Here is a 17,570-nt window from a genome sequence, read left to right on the forward strand (position 1 = left end):
TTGCATTATCAATAAATTAAAATTTCTGGTATTTTCTACTTTAAGCTAAACCTTACTTCAGCAATGATATACCTTATGTCATGGCCTTTTCTGAATCCAGGTTAAATTTCTGAAGGATCTTTGTTGTTGTCCTGTTCCAGCTTTTTTTTTTTTAATACTCTTCAGTAAGATCTTACTACATGTGACATCAGTGATTTTTTAAAATATATAATTTCTACATTATGTTTGATCACCTCTTTTTTTTTTAGGATGGGAACAGATCTCTTCCGGTAAGTTGGCCAAGTAGCTGTGTTCCATATTTGTTGGAAAAACTGGAGAGCATGTCCGGAGTTGCATTTATTTCCTGAAACACTTCAACTGGTATTTCAAAAATTCCTCAGATGTTATTTTTTATTATTGGCTTCAGTACAAATTGAACATATTCTTGATTCTTGATCATATGCTACTTTCTGAATGATTCAGTGTCGACAAAATTTTTGGTACAAGGACTTTGTGTAATTCTTCCATGTTCTCTTAATGCTTCTTGAATCATTTAATATTTTGCCCTTGGAATCCTTCGGTACTACTTCATGAATTTGTTCTTCAGTTCTTTCAGCTTGAGAAATGTCAAGTAATCTTCAATTGCTTCCTGTGCATCTGAAGGATGGATGATGAGTAAAGATGGCCAAAGAAGATTCAGTGTCTTTTAATTGTGGTTTGCTTGTGAATTTGTGGAAGAGTATTGAATATACCACTTAAGGAAGTGCAACCGGTGTGCTCTGTAGCTGCAAGGATGGTGAAACTTTGTCTCAGTTTTTTTTTTGATATATATTTAGAAGGAATCAATCTTTGTAGAGGGCCATCATGATGCAAATATAAAGTGACAGAAAGAGGTGAAGACCCTCAGTGAGATAGAATGACACAGAGACTACTACAATGGATGTGAAGAGGATAGAGATTGTGAGGATAGTACAGAATAGAGCAAGGTTAAAACCTCTTGTTCATCCAGTTACTATGAGTCATAGTAGACTCAATGGCGCTTAACAATAGCAACAATATTTTGCAAGTTTATTCTATATAATTTTTCACAGTATTAATAAATTATTTGTGGTAGATTCTAGCTATATAGTTGTTGTTGTTGATATGTGCCATTGAGTTGCCTGCAACTCATAGTGAATCTATGTGCAACAGCTCTGAACCCTGCTCTATCCTGTGTCAATCTCATTGTTTCTAATACACTAATAATAAATAAATGTCATATTTGATAAATTGAATATCACACTAAGAATTACTGTTATCAGTTATTAGCTTAATTAATTGTCATGCTAGGAATTACTATATCAACAGACAGAGATGGTCATCTACATATATGGTCTTAGTCTAGGTTTGTTTGGTTTTGTTTTGTTTTGTTTTTCAGTTAAAATCCTTTATTGACACTTTTGGTAAGTTTTGCATACATGATTGAACATAGAAGACAGTGCAATTACATATTAGAGAAAATATTTTAATGGTGTTGTTATAAAGTGTTTTGACTAATTCCAGTGGGTCTTCATTTCTTAATGCTGACATTATCTTCAGTATTTGGATTATATGTCAGCGTTCATTTCTGTCTTTCAAGCAGTGAAAGACATTTTCCCATTTCTTCTTGGTAGAAAATGATATTTTTTTTGTATTTTTATCTAGTATGTATACCTTTGAGTTGGCATCAAGGTGTATCAGTCTCAATAATTAACTTTTCACTAGGTATTGACTTCAAAACTTCTAAATTAACCTTAGTTTTCAGTGAACAACCATTATATACAGATCAGGTCTAGGCAGGTGATTGCTGCTTCCTTATTCCGGTCAAAGGAGTGCACCGCTCCACCTATGCACCAGTCTCTATTTCTTTTTTTTATGGCTAGAAATTCAGCATGTAAGTTTCAACAATGAAGAAACATTGATAATTTTGTTTGTCCTGATAGTTCAAACTGCATTGCAAAATACTTTGGCTGAGTCTCTTTGGGACAAAACAAAAGTTGGTCAAAATCAAATCCACATTTCCCTATTGCTACAAAGTTCTCGGTTTTGTTTTCAGTATATTTAGTGACTCTTTCAAGTAAAGGTCAGGGTTGTTCTTTCCTTCTAGAATGATGTCAAACTGAAAAACAAATAATTTGTTCGTGTCAAATTTAGCACATTTTTACCATCTTATAGAACCTGTATTCATAAACTTTTTAATACCAATCTGTACAGCTCTCTCTACTATAGCCTGTAAGTCATCTGGATGTTTTTGAACCCTCTATAAATTCCTCTGAACATGGGATCTGTCAAGTTGCAATGAACTTAAATCTGCACATGACTGCTCTCCTGGCTCCTCCCCTACAGAAGCCTAGTCTAAGTTTTACAAATATTCTGCGATTCCTATTTTTCTCAATGTCAGTCACAGTTTAATTGAAACAAGTCAATTGGTATGATTCCTGGAGCCTTAGTTTTTGCCAAAGCCTTCAACGCCATTTCCACTACCTCCTTCATTACCATTGGCTCCTGCTCATATGATACTTTCTGAAATTTTTCAATGTCCATCAGTTTTTTTCTGGTACAATGATTCTGTTTGTTCCCATTATCTTTTTTTGATGTTTTCTGGGTCATTCAATATATTGCCCACAGCATCTTTCTCTCAGATTGAGAATGTAGAGAGAGTTCTTCCCGTTTTATTCTCCAGTTCCAGCTCTCTACACATTTCATCATAAAATTTTGCTTTGTCCTACAGAGCTGCCCATTGAAATCTTTTATTCAGCTCTTTTACTTAGCATGTTTTCCTTTTGTTTTATTTAGCTTCTTCGTGCTGCAGTGTAATTTTTAGAGTTTCTTCTGACATTCATTTCAGTTTTTCTGTGTTCCTCTGTTTTGCAATGTCCTCTTGCTTTCTTCATGGAAGATATCCTTGACATCATCTTGCAACTCATCTGATCTTCAATCACTGGTGTTCAATTCCTCAAATCTATTCCTAAGATGATTTTTAAATTTAGATGGAATTGATTCAAAATTATATCTTGGTTCCTGTGAACTTATTTTAATTTTCTTCTGCTTCAATTTGAACTTGCATATGAGTAATTGATGTTCTGACCCACAGTCCCCGCTAGCCTAGTTTTGATTGCCAATATTGAGCTTTTCCAATGATTTCTTCCACAAATATAGTCCATCTGATTCCTATGGAGTCCACCAGGTGAGATCCATGTGTAAAGTCATAATTCATGTCTTTTCAAAAAACATATTTGCTTATGGAAGTCCTGTAGGATTCTCTAAACAGTTGATCTGAAACCTTTGTCTAAAATGGTATTGCCAAATTTTTTTCCCCCAATCAGTAGATTTTCTTTTCACTCTGCTGGAAAAAAAAGGATTTGATGCACACAAGGATTTAATCTTCAGAAGGTCCCATTCATCAATTTTATCCTTTGCAAATTGATCAATTCTGGCTGTATTTGGCAGTGTCTTCATACTATAGACTATGCCATCTAAGCTTGATCCTAGTTTGTCTCTGATGAACTTTATGGTTTGAACCGTTAGTCCCAGGTCTCTGATCCATCTTGAGTTGATTTTTGTGTATGGTGTGAGACATGGATACTGTTTCAGCTTTCTGCAGGAAATAGGTCAATTTTACCAGAACTAGACACAAATCAAAACCACACTGAGATACCATTTCCTTCCAGTTACAGTGGCAAAGTTTAACAGGACAGCAAATAATAAATCTTGGAAAGTATACGGTGAGATAGGAACTCTTATACACTGTTAGTGGAATTGTAAAAGGTACAACTACTATGGAAGACAGTTTGGTGCTTCATCGAAAAGCTGAACATAGAAATTCTATAGGACCTAGCTATACCACTTCTTGGAATATACCCCAAGAGAATAAAAACTGATGCACAAATGAACACTTGTACACCAATGTTCATAGCAGCATTATTCAATATCACAAGAACAGCTCAAATGCCCAACCACAATTAATGGATTAAGAAACTATGGTACATTCACACAATGGAATTCTACGTAACATGCAGGAGCAATGATTTTGTAAATCACTACCTAATTTGGGAGGGACTGGAGAGCATTATGCTGAGTAAACTAACTCAGGTGGATTGACACACAATAGGCTTTTGTGTGTCAGGAAGTGAGGATGGCATAGGATAGAGCAGAGTTGTTCAGATCTTTTATTCATAGGATCGCTATAAGTCATACTCGACTTGGTGGCAAAAAACAACAAAGAGTCACAATTTGTTGTTATCCACACAAATACTGTATAAAACTATTACTGTAGAATGAATATGAGTATCCAAGGCAGGGCAGGGGGATCAAAGGGGTGAGGATGGACAGGTGGTGGAGGGTGGTTAATCATGCTGTTATTGTTGTTGTTATGTACCGTTGAGTCACTTGTAACTCATAACAACCCTATGTACAATATCCCTGAAACAGGCTCTATCCTGTGCCAACCTTATTATCTCCAAGACACTTACTCTCATTACCCCAGTCACTGAGTCAATCCATCTAATCGAGGGTCTTCCTCTTTATTGTTGCCCCTCTACCCTTTTTAGCATGATGTCACTTCCCAAGGACTGGTCCCTCCTTGTAATATGCCCAGAATATGTCTGACAAAGCCTGAGAATCCTTGCATCCAAGGAGCAGTCTGATTTCACCCTCTCTAGGACAAACCTGTTTGTTCTACTAGTGGTCCATGGTATATTCAATACTCTTCTCCAGCACCACAGCTCCAGGACTTCAATCCTCTATTATCCCTAGTCATGTCCAGCTCTCTAACACTTAGCAAATAATTTCAAAGACTATGGTCTGGATCAGGTGCACCTTATTCTCCAGATTTACATAACTTTTCCTCAATTGTCTGGAAATCATAGAGTCACATAATATGATGGGTGGAGGGAGGGGCAGGTGATGGAAATGGGAAAGATATGGTGTCAAAAATAATGTATAAAAATTTGTAGACAAACCAGTATTTTTAAAAAAAATTATTTGCAATGAACAAGTCATTGTAAGTACAAAATTTAGTCATTCTACTTCCAGTCTTATTTGAATTAGCAAGCCCATATTTTCCAACTACTATTCCTTCTTCACTGTTTCCCATTTTTGCATTCCAGTCTCCAATTATCATTAACACATCTTGACTGCATGTTAAGCCAATTTCAGACTACAAGATTTCGTAAAAATTCTCAATTTCTTCCTTTTACCTCCAGATGTAGGAGCGTATATTTGCACAATAGTTGTATTAATGATACTTCTTATTTGAGTATGGATATTATCCTATCACTAACAACACTGTTTTTCAGGATAGAACTTGAAATGGACATTTTCTATCAGTTTGCCTACAAAGTCATATATATTGTATTTCACATTATTCATAATCACATGTGTTTCATACAATTATGTTTCACACATTATGTTTTATAAAATCAATCATCATTGGACCTTGGCCATCATTACCCTGTCCTTTCTCCCAGATCCTTTCCATTTCCTTTCCCCTGTCCCTCCACCACTATGAATGCAACACCATTCCTCTTCTGTTTTACTTTCTCTGCATACTATACCATATGGTTATCTGATTCAAAGTGGCCAAAGATGGTCTATCTCATCTTACTAATGCTTAGTAGTATGTCGATGTCTTTGTGTTCAATTTTACTTTAATAATTTCCAGGTTTCCAACATTCAAGCTGAGTGCATTCTATGTTCCAATTATTAAATTATGATTGCTATTATCCAAGAAGTTGGACTCTATGAAGAAGATTGTGGCATCAGGGTTGGAGGGAGATTCATTAGTAACTTGCATTATGTAGATGACACAACCTTGCTTGCTTAAAGTGAGGAGGACTTAAAACACTTGTTGCAGAAGATAAAGAAATGCTGTCAATATGGATTGCATCTTAATGTCAAGAAAACAAAGATTCCTACTCTTGGACTGATAGGTGACATCTTAATGGATGGAGAAGAAATTGAAGCTGTCAACAGCTTTATCTTGCTTGGATTCACAGTAAACACCTTTGGTAACAGCAATCAGAAAATACGGAGATGCAATGCACTCACTAAGTTTGCAGTTAGGGACCACTCCAAATTAACGAGGAGTAATCATGTCGATTTGAGGACTAATATGTGTCTGATTCAGGCACTAAACTTACCGATTATTTGCTATGCATCTGAGATCATGACACTGAATAATGAAGACAGAAGAAGAACTTCTATGAGCTTTAAGCTGTGGTGTTGGAGACGAGCACTGAACATCCCATGGACACCCAAAAGAACAAACACATATGTCTTGGAGAGAGTGCAGCCAGAGCGCTCTTTGTAGGCAAGAATGATGAGAGTTTTCCTGACATACTTTGGGCATATTTCCAGGAAGTCCTTGGAGAAGGACATCATTCTTTGAAGGGTGGAGTGTCAGCACAGGTGAAGACTTTCATTGACTGTGGTAATAGGGGCTAGTGAGTTAGAGACAGTAAGATTGGCTCAGGATAAGACAGGGTTCAGAACTGTTGTTCATAAGATTGCTATGAGTCATAGTCAACTCCATGACACATAACAACATGATGAGTGCTGTAATAGATACATATATTAGATACATATATTACAAAGGGTAATAATTTTTCCAGAACCTAAAAAAAATCTATTTAATGTCAAATAATGTAACATGATTACTAACCTGGTGTGAATAAGAGCAGAGCAAAGCTACTTTTTGCAGGTCTAGCTGATCTAATGTTTTTAATAGATAATAATTAGTCTAATCAATAGCAATCTCTGTGCTTTATAAAGCAGCCATCAATGGTACTAAAAGACGTTTTCAAGGGGAAAACATTATTAAGTTCATCAAGTAATAATCCTAAGAAGGATATGGTAGCTGACAGAAACTCTAATGTCCTCCTTGCTAGCATCCATGCTGTTTTCTATTAGTGATTTATGGGCTATAGATTCTGTTCATATTTTAAGCAAAAAAGTGAGGAAATTTACTCATTTACCTCCCAGTCCTACCATCCTTATACTTTTACTTATCATGTCTCCATCAATTTCCTTAACTGTTTTACAAATGACAATTAATGATCATTACTAATAAATTACACTAGGGGCCATTCCTTGGAAAAATAGATCATGCTGGAAGTATGTGGGGTTTCAGAACAAAAAATGATTCACAACAAGATTGCTTGGTATGGTGATTGTAACAATGGACTAGAGTATGTTAGATGATGAGACTAGGGCAAGGTTTCAATCTGTTGTTCATACAGTCAGTTTGAATCACTGTGACTCAAGAGCACCTCACAATAACAAATGCTAGCCCTTGTGCTTGATAAAAGAACAACATGATGACCAAAAATATACATAGTATTTCTGAAAATGGAATATAATTTTTTTAACCTGTAAAATTAAATAGGACCACACTTGGTAATAATTTTGGAGTGTTGAGAGCATAAAAGCACTATGTGCCTGAATCTGGGAAAAGTCCAGGTTAGAGAAGAAAAGAAATGTACAACTATGATGGGGTGAAGAAGGAAAAATCAATCCAAGATTTGTCCGTTCCCTAGTCAGATCTCCTGAGGGTGTGGGATGTGAGAATGACTTCTTATTTAACTTAGTACAATGTTTTTAAGAAATCAGTAATTTGGTGCCAAGCCAAAGACCCAGCCGTGCATTTTTTTATTTTAACTTGCTATATTTGTTATAGGCAGCAAAATTTACCCCATATTTAGCAGTATTATAACAAAATTACCCTAGTTGTAGTTGTCTCTAGCAATAACAATATAAATTTTAAACATGACTGAAAAAAATATACAGGAAGAAAGAAGGCAGGTGAATATTCATGAAGTAGTACCAAACAATGCTTACTCATTAAATGCAACACTCGTTAAGTGTGTTTATTGCTCTGATAGTACAGTAAAGTTGTATTTCTTAATAGATTTGCCAGGGTTAAGGGCAAATAAAAAGCTACATAAATGTCTTTAGACCAAGTTATAAATTGGAGAAAGGGCTAAAGAAAAAAAATTCTTTTCTATTTCATTCGAGAAACAGCACTTGAAGTTTCATGGCTTAGCTCTGCTAAAGGAAAAAAGAAAGACGTGAGGAATAAAAACCTAAAACATGAAGATCAGAGCAAAGAAAGGGCAGGAATTCATCAACATTTGCCTTGAGTTGGTCAGCCTAGGTGTTCCCCTACCATCATCTCTTTACTTTTTTTTTTTAAAATCTTGCTTGTTGAATCACTAGAACTCTGAACTCTACATTTGAACCACTAATATATTCTATCTATCCTCAGTCCACAGTTTTTATCCTAAAACTCACTCTAACTCTAATGCCAGAATGGATAAAAACATGGGTCAAAACTGTGTATTATCATGCTGAGGGAAAAAATTATGCCTGACAGAAATAATAATAATAATAATAATAATAATAATAATAAATTTTAATACTTGGATCACAAATGTGTGAAGTAAGAATATTTTGTAGAATGAGGGTCTTCTTGACCTTTGTAAATACAATCTCTTGTCCTTGGACTTCTACACATGAACTAGAAGATCGGTAGGTGGATGTTGGTTTTGTTATTAAGTGTCATCAAGCTGTGTGTTGATTCTGATTCACAGGGATTCTTTATAAAAAAGATACAAACTTTGTTCAATACCCTGCCTTTATCACAATCTCTGCTGTGTAAGAGGGTATCTTAGGAAAAATTTATCTTGGATCTATTTCCTCAAGTTTCCCTTTCAATGTCTGGAAAATTCAAAAAAGTTCAAATTTTTATTGTGTTTTATTTTATACATTGCAAAGGCAATAGATAAAACGGAATTCTTGTAGGTCAGAAATGTTCCACTTGTTTTTACATGTCAGTATTCCCACACAGATTTAAGGGTAAAGGCTAAATCCCCAGATAAAATGTTTATTTTTTTCCCAAGGATATATTCCCAGACTTGATAGGCAGTTTTACTAGAGCTAACAAGGGCTAACTCTCTAGACAAGAGGACAGACTATTTTCCAAGTAATATAAAGGGAGATGTAGTTTTTTGTTTTTGTTTTTTTTTAAGATACCCATAACAACACAGTTTGGGGATCCTAGCTCAACACCCATTACAGTATTGTCCCCTAGCTTTCTTCTAGGAGTTGTGTGAAAACGAGTATTTCTTATCAGACAGATTAAAAGCTGAGCTATGTGGACAGAAAGTACACAGTATGCTTAAAAAATGTCTCTGCTCCCATAAAATGTAGAGTCTAAGGGGATTCACAATATTTTATGTCTTCACTTATTAGAAAATGAAACAGGGTTAGAAACAGGAATAAATTTTATTCTACGCTTTTTATATACACTTCACAATTCTGCCTTAATAACATGATCACCAACAGGGGAAACAAATAGACTTCAATTAGTAGATTTTATTCATACCAGTGAATTTATCCAACAGTCCTCAGAATAAAATAAATCCATAAAGATGCCTGAGAGAATGAAAACGGAGGCCCCTTGACCACAGAGTCTCATTACGACACATTATTATAAAAAATTTAACATGCTAAGGAAGTTTACAGCGTATGTTTTCTGTCACACTGAAAAGTGATTCTGATGACATAGAATAGTGATTGACTTATGCTTTGTAAGGTGGAAATACTGCCAAATTTGTCCAAGACTCTTCTTATGATTGGCATCATTAGTTTAATGAAACTTGACCCACCGGAGCAACAGTCCTCATGTGCAAGAGTTGTTTAACTTGCTTAACTCCCTGCCACATCTACAGGGTTTTACTTTAATTAGTCAATATCCATATAATTGCATGCTCAGTAATTGATTCTGACAAGATATTCACACAGGCACAAACAGAATATTGTCTTCTGGAATATTAAAATTATTAATTATATCTTTTTTTAAAAAGTCCACACATCAAATTACACATTTTCTTTAAAGAAATAATGAAGTCTTATTCAACTATTCATAGCAAAACAAAGTTGTTGTTGTTGTTGTTGGTGTGTTTCTACAAGGCATTGAGTTGGGAATGACTCAGCCACCTTAATGAACTGAAGATGTGAACCCTGTCCTATCCTGTGACATCCTTATACTTCCTGAGATACATGAGTCTATTGTGGCAGTCATGGTGCCAGTCCACCTGGTTGAAGGTCTTGCTCTCCTTTGTCAACTCTCCACCCTTCCCAGCATCATGTCGGTCTCCAAGGAATATACCTTGCTAGCAACATGCCCAAAGTATGTGAGACAAAGCCTCATCATTCTTGCCTTCAAAGAGCACTCTGCACCATATCCAAAACCTATATATTTGTTCTTTTGACCATCTTGGGATGGATGTTCAGTGCTCTTCTCCAACACCACAGCTCAAAGACATCAATTCTTCTGTCATCCGTATTCATTGTCCAGCTCTCAGATGCACAACAAGCGATCAGAAAGGCTATGGCCTGAATCAGCCACACCTTAGTCCTCAAAATGACAACATTATTCCTCAATAGTTTGGGAGGTCCCTAACTACAGATTTTCTCAGTGTCTTCTTAATTCCTGAATGCTGGTACCAAGGGTGATAATTGTGGATCCAAGTAAGATGAAACTGTTGACAGTTTCAATCTCCTCTTCATCCATCACAATGTTGCCCATCAGTCAAATGGTAAGAATATTTGGTTTCTTGAAATTGATCTTCTGCAACAAGTGTTTCAAGTTCTCCTCACTTTCAGCAAGCAAGATTGCATCATCCACATAACACACGTTATTGATGAGTCACCCTTCAATCTTGATGTCACACTCCCCTTCACAGACTCCAGCTTCTCCAATAATTCACTCAGCATATAGATTGAATAGGTATGGAGAGAGAATACAACTCTGACACACTCTCTTCTCAATGCTAACAAGAAATGTGCATCTTGAATTACAAACCTGTCATAAAAGAGATGCTAGTATATGAGAAGAATATCTGTGAACCAAAGGCAATGTCTATAGCCTTGATATTGTGAATTGTCCACTAGGCGAGTATGATTTACAGTGACTTTATGAAAAACAGACATGAATCCAGTTACTGTCCTCATAAACTCTAAGAGACTTGAACTTATTCATTGCTGGTATTGTCTATCTATCTATCTATCTATCTATCTATCTATCTATCTATCTATCTATCTATCTATCTATCAATTGAGAGTGTCCTCTCTTTCACTGACTCTCCACCTTTACAAGCATGATACCCCCTTCCAAGGAATAATTTCTCCTAGCTACATGCCCAAATATGAGAGACTACGCTTTGCCATCTTTTCCTCTGAGGAGAATTCTGGTTGCAGTTTTTCGAAGAAGTATCTGTTTGTTTGTTTGTTTTTCAGTTCATGCGCTATTCAGCACTCTTCTCCAACACCACAATGCAAAGACATTAATTCTTCTGTCATTCTTACTCTTGTCATCCAGCTCTCAGAAGCATAGCAAGATATCAGAAAACATATGGCCTGAATCAGATTCAACTTAGTCCTCAAACCGACATCATTGCTCCTCAACAATTTGGAGCTGTCCCTGACTGCAGACTTAACAGTGAAATATCTTATTTCCTGACTGCTGGTACTAAGGGTGTGGATTCAAATAAGATGAAATAGTTGACAACTTCAATCTTTTTTCCATCTATCATTATGCTGTTAAGTGTTATTATGCTGTCCAGTGTTAAGAATTTTTGTTTTCTTGACCTTGAGTAGTGAACTAAATTAAAGGCTATATACTTTGGTCTTCTACAACAAGCACTTCAAGTTCTCCTCACTTTCAAGAAAGCAAAGTTGTGTCATCCACAAAGCACAAGTTATTGATAAGTCTGCATCATATCTTAATGCCACATTCTTCTTCTCATCATATAATCCAACATCTCAAATAATTTGTTCAACATACATATTGAATTGAAATTGAAAAGGTATGAAGATAGTGTACATGCTTTTCTATTTTGAACCATGAAGTGTTTCCTTGCTCTGTTCTGATGACTGCCTTCTGGTACAAGTATAGGTTTCGCATAAGGACTATCAAGTGTTCTGGGATTCCCATTCTTCTCAGAGTTAGCCACGCAGTCAAATGCCTTTACATAGTCAATGAAACACAGGTAGACATTCTCCTAGTATTCTCTCCTTCTAGCCAAGATCCATCTAACATTAGCTACAATATTCCTAATAGCACGGCCTCTTCTTAATCTGCCCTGCACTACTGGAAGTTCTCTATTGATGTGCTATTCCAGTAGTTTCTGTATAATCTTCTGCAAAATCTTGCTTGCAAGTGATATTAATGATATTGTTTGATAATTTCTACACTCTGTCAGATGACCTTTCTTTGGAATGGAACAATTATAGATCTCTTCCAATCAGTTGGGCAGCCAGTTGTCCTCCAAATTTCTTAGCACAACTTCATGAGCACATTTAGGGCAGCATCTGTTTGTTGAAATATGTTAATTGGCATGCCATCAATTCCTGGGGCCTTGCTTTTTTGCCAGTTTTTTCAGTGTAGCTTGAATTTCTTCCTTCATCACCACAGGCTCTTGTTCATATGTTGTTTCATGCAATTCTTCTCTGTCTGCCAATTCCTTTTGGTATAATGACTCTGTATACTATATCCATATTCTTTCAATACTTCCTAGGTCATTTAATATTCTGTCCAAAGCATCTTTTAGTATTGAGACTCGAGGCTTGAACACTTCAGTTTCTTGAGCTTAAGAAATGCTGAGTGAATTTAGCCTCTTTGATTATGTGACTCCAGCTCTTCGCACATTTCATTAAAATACTTTGCTTCGTTTTTCTTCACTGCCCCTTGAAACCTCTGTTCATATCTTTAATATCTTGATTTCTTCCCATTGCTTGGGCTTCTCAGTGCTCTAGTGCAATACTCAGAATCTCTCCTGACATCCATCTCAATCTTTTCTTTCTCCTGGTTTTTTGTTTTATTTGTTTTTTTAAATGACCCTTGTATTCTTCCTAGATGATATTCTTGATATCCTCCCACAGCTCATCTGAACTTGACTATGGGTAGGTGATGGTCTGTTCCACAATCATCACCTGGCCTAGTTTTCACAACTGATATTGAGCTTCTCTAGTGTTGTTTTTTCCCCCCACAGATATAATCGACCAGATTTCTATACTATATTCAGTTGAAATCCATCTGTAGAGACATCCATTTATTTATGTTTCATATTTCCAATGAATAAATCATTGATGGTGCAAAATTCTAACAATCTATCTCCAATTTCATTTCTGTCTTATCTGTGAAGCTGGTATTTATGAAGAGAAATGTGTCATCAGGATTGGAGCAAGACTCATCAACAATTTGTGTTATGCAGAGGACCTGCAGCGCTTTCCACAGAAGGTCAATTCAATGTGGACTGAAGCTCAACATCAAGAAAACAGAGATTCTCACCACTGGGCCAATTGGCAGCATCATGATAGATGGTAAAGAGATTGAGATTGTTTGGGTCCACAATCAACACTCTTGGTACCAGGAGATAGGAAATAAAAAGACGACTTGCATTGGGAAAGTCTGATGTTGGAGACCTCTCCAAAGTTCTGAAGAGCAATGATGTCAGTCTGAATACTAAAGTGCGCCTGGTACGGGCTATGGTCTTCGCAATTACTTGCTATGCAACAGAGAGCTGGACGATGACTAGGGATGATAGGAGAATTGACATCCTTGATCTGTGGTGCTGGAGAAGAGTACTGAATCCACCATGGACTGCTGATAGAATGAACAGGTTCATCCTGGAAAGGGTTAAATCAAAATGGTCCTTGCAGTGAAGGATTCTGAAGCTTCATCTGACATACTTTGGACATGTTACAAGGAGTGACCAGTCTTTGGAGAGTGACGTCGTGCTTGGGAGGGGAGAGAGACAGCACAGGAGAGAAAGACCCTGATGAGATGGATTGGTTCAGTGACTAGGGTAATAGGGTAGGTTTGTAAGAGACAGTGAGATTGACACAGCATAGAAAGGGTATAGGGCTGTTGTACACAGGGTTGCTATGAGTGGCAGGCAACTTGATGGCACATAACAACAACTAGATCACTATGAGTCATACTTTCATGCTTGCATTGATGTTGCTTAACAACAGCAGCATAAAACAGAATTAAAAAAATGTTGTCCAGGTTGTCAATTAAAAAATATAATTACTGTGTGTATCCTTAATAAAGATGCATAAGAAGTAATAAATTTTAGAGCTTATGAGCTTTAACTCAGAATGACATATACGTTTCTCTGAAGTTTGTATTTTAGGAATATGGGAAAGTTATGAATGGAATTGAATGATGACTAGGCAACAAAAGAAACTGAAAGAAGAGGGAAGAATTAATTAACTGACACTTATTACTCTTCCATTAAAAACCTTTGTTCTACAATGGAATGTTACACAATATACAGGGGCAATGATTTTGAACATTACTATCTAACTTGTGAGTTACTGAAGAACATTTTGCTAAGTGAATTAACTCAGTCTCATAAAAACAAATACTGTATAAGACCATTATTGTAGAATTATAAAGATAACTTGTAAATCATGTATAAGGATCCTAGGGTGGAGAGAGTAGAAGTCGATGGGTGAGGATCGTCAAGGGAATAATTATAAGAGCACATAATATGATGGGCAGAGGGAGGAGTGAGTAAAGGAAATGGGAAAGATCTGGTGTGAAAACAATGTATATGAACTTTGTAAGCAAATCAGTATAAAAATAATTTTTTTTAAAAAAAATCTTTCTGTTGACTTACTCCTTGACTCAGAAAAAAACACATTAATAATTGTTACTGTAAGATTTGAATAAGAAAAAAAAATGCATCCAGCTCCTGCAGTTAGGTAAATATTGACATCAACTATGTCAGTATACTGAGTGTCTGATACAAAATTCCACTTGGATGGATCTTAAATAAAACATCACATCACAGGTTTGTCTTTTACTTTATATTTTAAAGTGATGGAATGGCTGAGATACACTTCCTTTACTCACTGACTCATCGCAGTAAAGTCAGTTCTGACCCAGAATGGAGTCTCCATTGACATTCCAAGGCTATAAATCACAGTAGAAGAGATTGGCCATATTTCTCCAAGCCTGGAAAAGCATAGCTTTTGGCTTAGCAGGGCAACTTGCTGTGGACCAAACTACCAGAGAGCCCTAATAATTTAATAGATTTCTTAAAGCATGTAATTGTAAGCATATTTCTAAAACATATGTAATAAATCTTTTTGCTTGCTGCAACTCTTATTTCCTTTCCTGTTACAATATTGAGAATCCTTTTTATGGATTTTATTATGGTTATGAGGATCATTTATAGAGCAGTTGCTATGTTCTTTGTTGTTAACTAATAAAATAGTGGTTCAAATCTACAGTTTTTCCATGGAGAAAGAGGAACAGTCTGCCATTATGAAGATATACAGCCTAGGAAACCTTAGTCTGTCCTATGAGTCAGAGTTACTATCATTAACTATGAGTCAGAGTCAACTCAACAGCAATGATTTTCTGAACTTATGAATAGCTGACCCTCCAGGAGATTTTCAGAGGCAGTAGATAGCACAGGAAGAGGTTGCTTTTCCATTTTCCTGCGAGCAGCTGGTGGATTCAAACTGGTGTTTTGGGGATTGAAGTACAACTTCTTATCACTAGGCAACCAGAGCACTGTTTTATTATTATAGTATTATTTAATGGGTATGTTGTTGCTGTTATGTGCTGTCAAGTCCAGAATGACTCATAGCAACTCATAGAACAACAAGTCTGAACACTGTCTTATCCTGTGCCATCTCATCATCTTTGACACACTTGAACCCATTGCTGCAGTCACTTTGTCAATCCATCTGGTTGAAGATCTTTCTCTCTTTCACTGATTCTCCACCTTTCCAAGCATGATGCTTTGAGTGTGTGTGTGTGTGTGTGTGTGTGTGTGTGTGCGTGTGTGTGTTTTAAAGTCATTTACATTTACAACTAAGTTATTGCTCATCTCCATGTCAAAATGGCTTCCAAAATATTCCTACCATTAAATGCATCTGGCCAGGAGGGACCAGTCCTTTGAGTGGGACATCATACTTGGAATGGTGGAGAGACAGTGGAGGAGAGGAAGACTCTGAATGAGATGGATTGACTTAGTGACTGGGGCAATGGGGAAGGGCATGTTGGGGTCACTGAGACTGACTCAGAATAGGGCAGGTTTAAGAGCTGTTGTACTAAGGGTCGCTATGAATCTCAGGCAATTAAACAGCACATAACAACAACAAAAAAATGTGCTGACATTCTAGCAACCTGACCACAGAGTGTAAATCTCAACATATAGCTCATAATTTACATTACATAGAATCTCTGCATGCTACTTAATGAAAGAGCATCAGCAGCACAAGTAGCATTTTGTCTTTATCACCAAACAAGATAGATTGAAAAAGCTGTATTCTTGTTACTTGGGTCTTTGTTAGAAACTTAATAGAGAAAACTTAAATTTTTCCAAATTTAAAAACAGTTTTGTAAACATGGAAATCATTTGTAATAGTGAACGTATAATTTTGCACATCATCCTAAAGGAAAGATCTTTAGGAAATAATATAGTTCTTTATGAAAAATAATATAATAAACTTTGCATGTGAAGTGATAATTTAAAAAAACCCACAAAAACAACCAATGATACCAGAGAAAAATTATAGTATAAGGTTTAGGCAGGGTAAGACAGCTAATGAATAAAAATGTATTATGTTTGTCTTCTGGATTTTGTGCTGGTTTTGTTTAAAGTGTTAATTGGGTTGCAACTTCCCAGTTTCGTTTTTCAGAACAGAGAGTCTCATTTCTCCAGCTGCTGAGAATGTTGGCAGCCTACAGAAATTGTCTTGACTCAAGTGATGTGCCTTGCTGCTCCTCTTCAGGGTGCAGCCTGTATCCAAAACTCATTTACTATTGGTGCTTACAGGCCTGCCTTTCTTGGCCTTTCCCAAGAGGAGGGTGGAATCAGTTGAGGCCTTTGTTGCATCTGCACCATTATTTAGCAACTTTCTCACTGTACTCTTTGACTCGTTTTCTCAGAGGTGGTTTTTTTTCACCCCAACAATACCTCACAGTTGCCATAAAGGTAACTTCATTGAAGATGATGGTATTGTCAAGTGGTAATTTGCAAATTTTGGTTTTAGTTCTATGTAAATATTTAAGGTTTTTTTCTTAATTTTGTATTTATAACTTTGTAATCTTTGTGAAGAGACTCTCAAAATTGTGTGAGTTTCAAGCTCCAAAACACCATCTGGTCTTTCTCTCTATGAAGGAGAAATCTCTTTTGGTTGGTCCCTCAACTGGTGACAGCAAAAACCGTCCCATTAACAGAAAATACAGGCTGGAGAGGCGTGTTGAATGTGTAAAGTCTTAGTGAGTCCATAATGTACTTCACCATGAGCACCTACAGTGGTCTTTCTTCTGATTGTATCATGGCTGGGCCTTCTCATAATCTTGATTCCACTACATACATTTAGCATTATTCTAATTATGTTATAATTTTAAGACTAAAATATATTCAATCATCTTTCAAATATCTTTACAGTGTTTATGTTCTCTCATTCAGGACAAAAATGACATATTTTAGCTGATTGTCGAGTTTCTTTGTTGTTGTCATTATTATTACTTGCTATCAGGTTGG

General features: G+C 36.2%; 1 pseudogene; it reads right to left on the reverse strand.

Annotated features, from left to right (window-relative positions):
* Window positions 1-1,466: 1,466 nt before the first annotated feature.
* Window positions 1,467-17,570, reverse strand: part of LOC102857943 — an 80,196-nt pseudogene continuing 64,092 nt past the window's right edge.

This window comes from Elephantulus edwardii, unplaced genomic scaffold (assembly GCF_000299155.1).
Source record: "Elephantulus edwardii isolate Elephantulus edwardi_28Jun2011 unplaced genomic scaffold, EleEdw1.0 scaffold00413, whole genome shotgun sequence".
In the NCBI taxonomy this organism is placed as follows: Eukaryota; Metazoa; Chordata; class Mammalia; order Macroscelidea; family Macroscelididae; genus Elephantulus; species Elephantulus edwardii.